Source organism: Eleutherodactylus coqui, chromosome 13, assembly GCF_035609145.1.
Source record: "Eleutherodactylus coqui strain aEleCoq1 chromosome 13, aEleCoq1.hap1, whole genome shotgun sequence".
Lineage (NCBI taxonomy): Eukaryota > Metazoa > Chordata > Amphibia > Anura > Eleutherodactylidae > Eleutherodactylus > Eleutherodactylus coqui.
This window is the reverse complement of record NC_089849.1, coordinates 88,997,820-89,002,489: the sequence shown is the minus strand read 5'-3', so window position 1 is coordinate 89,002,489 and position 4,670 is coordinate 88,997,820. Positions and strand designations below refer to the sequence as shown.

The following is a 4,670-nucleotide window of genomic DNA, read 5'->3' as shown; positions in this document are numbered from 1 at the left end:
TTGGATACAAGATGTGATACAGACAGGCATGGAGGCTCTAGTACCCAGTTGTACTGCCTCTAGCTTGGATACAAGATGTGATAGGGGCGGGCATGGAGGCTCTAGTACCCTGTTGTACCGCCTCTAGCTTGGATACAAGATGTGATACGGGCGGGCATGGAGGCTCTAGTACCCTGTTGTACCGCCTCTAGCTTGGATACAAGATGTGATACAGGCGGGCATGGAGGCTCTAGTACCCTGTTCTACCGCCTCTAGTTTGGATACAAAATGTGATACAGACAGGCATGGAGGCTCTAGTACCCTGTTGTACCGCCTCTAGCTTGGATACAAGATGTGATACGGGCGGGCATGGAGGCTCTAGTACCCTGTTGTACCGCCTCTAGCTTGGATACAAGATGTGATACGGGCGGGCATGGAGGCTTTAGTACCCTGTTGTACCGCCTCCAGCTTGGATACAAGATGTGATGCAGGCGGGCATGGAGGCTCTAGTACCCTGTTGTACCGCCTCTATCTTGGATACAAGATGTGATACAGGTGGGCATGGAGGCTCTAGTATCCTTTTGTACCGCCTCGAGCTTGGATACAAGATGTGATACGGACGGGCATGGAGGCTCTAGTACCCTGTTGTACCGCCTCTAGCTTGGATACAAGATGTGATACAGGCGGGCATGGATGCTGTAGTACCCTGTTGTACTGCCTCTAGCTTGGATACAAGATGTGATACAGACAGGCATGGAGGCTCTAGTACCCTGTTGTACCGCCTCTAGCTTGGATACAAGATGTGATACAGGCGGGCATGGAGGCTCTAGTACCCTGTTGTACCGCCTCTAGCTTGGATACAAGATGTGATACGGGCGGGCATGCAGGCTCTAGTACCCTGTTGTACCGCCTCTAGCTTGGATACAAGATGTGATACAGGCTGGAATGGAGGCTCTAGTACCCTGTTGTACCGCCTCTAGCTTGGATACAAGATGTGATACGGGCGGGCATGGAGGCTCTAGTACCCTGTTGTACCGCCTCTAGCTTGGATACAAGATGTGATACAGGCGGGCATGGAGGCTCTAGTACCCTGTTGTACCGCCTCTAGCTTGGATACAAGATGTGATACGGGCGGGCATGGAGGCTCTAGTACCCTGTTGTACCGCCTCTAGCTTGGATACCAGATGTGATACGGGCGGGCATGGAGGCTCTAGTACCCTGTTGTACTGCCTCTAGCTTGGATACAAGATGTGATACAGACAGGCATGGAGGCTCTAGTACCCTGTTGTACCACCTGTAGCTTGGATACAAGATGTGATACGGGTGGGCATGGAGGCTCTAGTACCCTGTTGCACTGCCTCTAGCTTGGATACCAGATGTGATACGGGTGGGCATGGAGGCTCTAGTACCCTGTTGTACTGCCTCTAGCTTGGATACAAGATGTGATACAGACAGGCATGGAGGCTCTAGTACCCTGTTGTACCGCCTCTAGCTTGGATACAAGATGTGATACAGACAGGCATGGAGGCTCTAGTACCCTGTTGTACCGCCTCTAGCTTGGATACAAGATTTGATACGGGCGGGCATGGAGGCTCTAGTACCCTGTTGTACCGCCTCTAGCTTGGATACAAGATGTGATACAGGCGGGCATGGAGGCTCTAGTAACCTGATGTACCGCCTCTAGCTTGGATACAAGATGTGATACGGGCGGGCATGCAGGCTCTAGTACCCTGTTGTACCGCCTCTAGCTTGGATACAAGATGTGATACAGGCGGGCATGGAGGCTCTAGTACCCTGTTGTACCGCCTCTAGCTTGGATACAAGATGTGATACGGGCGGGCATGGAGGCTCTAGTACCCTGTTGTACCGCCTCTAGCTTGGATACAAGATGTGATACAGGCGGGCATGGAGGCTCTAGTACCCTGTTGTACCGCCTCTAGCTTGGATACAAGATGTGTGACGGGCGGGCATGGAGGCTCTAGTACCCTGTTGTACCGCCTCTAGCTTGGATACAAGATGTGATACGGGTGGGCATGGAGGCTCTAGTACCCTGTTGTACCGCCTCTAGCTTGGATACAAGATGTGATACAGACAGGCATGGAGGCTCTAGTACCCTGTTGTACCGCCTCTAGCTTGGATACAAGATGTGATACAGGCGGGCATGGAGGCTCTAGTACCCTGTTGTACCGCCTCTAGCTTGGATACAAGATGTGATACGGGCGGGCATGGAGGCTCTAGTACCCTGTTGTACCGCCTCTAGCTTGGATACAAGATGTGATACAGACAGGCATGGAGGCTCTAGTACCCTGTTGTACCGCCTCTAGCTTGGATACAAGATGTGATACGGGCAGGCATGGAGGCTCTAGTACCCTGTTGTACTGCCTCTAGCTTGGATACAAGATGTGATACGGGCGGGCATGGAGGCTCTAGTACCCTGTTGTACCGCCTCTAGCTTGGATACAAGATGTGATACAGGCGGGCATGGAGGCTCTAGTACCCCGTTGTACCGCCTCTAGCTTGGATACAAGATGTGATACGGGCAGGCGTGGAGGCTCTAGTACCCTGTTGTACCACCTCTAGCTTGGATACAAGATGTGATACAGGCGGGCATGGAGGCTCTAGTACCCTGTTGTACCGCCTCTAGCTTGGATACAAGATGTGATACGGGCGGGCATGCAGGCTCTAGTACCCTGTTGTACCGCCTCTAGCTTGGATACAAGATGTGATACAGGCGGGCATGGAGGCTCTAGTACCCTGTTGTACCGCCTCTAGCTTGGATACAAGATGTGATACGGGCGGGCATGGAGGCTCTAGTACCCTGTTGTACCGCCTCTAGCTTGGATACAAGATGTGATACAGGCGGGCATGGAGGCTCTAGTACCCTGTTGTACCGCCTCTAGCTTGGATACAAGATGTGATACGGGCAGGCATGGAGGCTCTAGTACCCTGTTGTACCGCCTCTAGCTTGGATACAAGATGTGATACAGGCGGGCATGGAGGCTCTAGTACCCTGTTGTACCGCCTCTAGCTTGGATACAAGATGTGATACAGGTGGGCATGGAGGCTCTAGTATCCTGTTGTACCGCCTCTAGCTTGGATACAAGATGTGATACGGGCGGGCATGGAGGCTCTAGTACCCTGTTGTACTGCCTCTAGCTTGGATACAAGATGTGATACAGACAGGCATGGAGGCTCTAGTACCCTGTTGTACCGCCTCTAGCTTGGATACAAGATGTGATAGAGGCAGGCATGGAGGCTCTAGTACCCTGTTGTACCGCCTCTAGCTTGGATACAAGATGTGATACAGGCGGGCATGGAGGCTCTAGTACCCTGTTGTACCGCCTCTAGCTTGGATACAAGATGTGATACGGGCGGGCATGGAGGCTCTAGTACCCTGTTGTACCGCCTCTAGCTTGGATACAAGATGTGATACAGACAGGCATGGAGGCTCTAATACCCTGTTGTACCGCCTCTAGCTTGGATACAAGATGTGATACGGGTGGGCATGGAGGCTCTAGTACCCTGTTGCACTGCCTCTAGCTTGGATACCAGATGTGATACGGGTGGGCATGGAGGCTCTAGTTTTCTGTTGCACTGCCTCTAGTTTGTATACCAGATGTGATACTGGCGGGCATGGCGGCATACAGGTTCTGTATGTTATCCTGTGGCATATTGCTCCACATTTGCTATGTAACTGAACCTTTAGATCATGCAAAGTTGTATGTTGTAGAAGTTGGTCTCCCAGATGGTCCCATACATGTTATCTTGGTGATAAATGTGACCTGGCAGCCACGGAAGTGTGACAATGTTGTGGGACATTCCTGTGACCCCCTTGTGTGTGCAGCCGAGCACACTTGTCAGCTGATAGGTAAGGGCACGCATCGCTGTACTCCGGCCAGGGCAGACCGGTGGGCAGAAGGCGCTGCACTGCTGCACGCCCAGCCCTAATGCTATAGCGCCACGTCCAGCAGCAGTAGGCGTGAGCCGGCAATCACGTCCTAATGTGACCGTAAGCCAGTGGTGCAGCAGTGAGCAGCTGCTCTCCTGATGGAAGCAGAACGCTGCAGTCATCCGCAGTACATTCCACACCAGCTGCGCCTTCTGTGGTACAAGGTCCGTATTCCGAGACCAGCATTCTTCCCAGCATGCACTGCGGCTTGTTCTCATTTGCATATAACATTGTCACAAAATGCTCTTCAGTTTGGCCAAAATACTCTATATTAATGGGTTTTATTATTACAGGCATGACATATTAGGTAAAATATCACAGCAGGATACATTATTTTTAATTTATAAAAGTAATCTCTCCACAATGTAAGAACTTCTCTCCCGCGGGACCATAAATACCGCCGGGGCTGTCTGCAGTATCGTGCTTGCTTCGGCAGCACATATACTAAAATTGGAACGATACAGAGAAGATTAGCATGGCCCCTGCGCAAGGATGACACGCAAATTCGTGAGGCGTTCCATATTTTTGCACCGATTCTTCAATTAGAATTTTAAAAAAAATTCTAACATAACGTTTTTTTCTCCTTATAGGTTTTAACTTGGAGTAATAATAATAATTGTCTCACGGTGCCACCACTAAAAGGTGTATTTTTTGTGCCATGTGACTACAGGCATACAGCAAATGTACCCGAGGCGCCATAACCACGTACAGTGTAACCCCCCCCAGAAGTTGTGGGATGACA

The 4,670-nt window shown here is 51.2% G+C and overlaps 1 non-coding gene across 1 annotated transcript; it reads left to right on the top strand.

Moving 5' to 3' along the window:
* Positions 1–4,348: 4,348 nt before the first annotated feature.
* LOC136588851 (U6 spliceosomal RNA) lies at positions 4,349–4,455 on the top strand. The gene has a single exon (XR_010787656.1). It is a non-coding gene; the product is annotated as a U6 spliceosomal RNA (small nuclear RNA).
* The last annotated feature ends 215 nt before the right edge of the window (positions 4,456–4,670 follow it).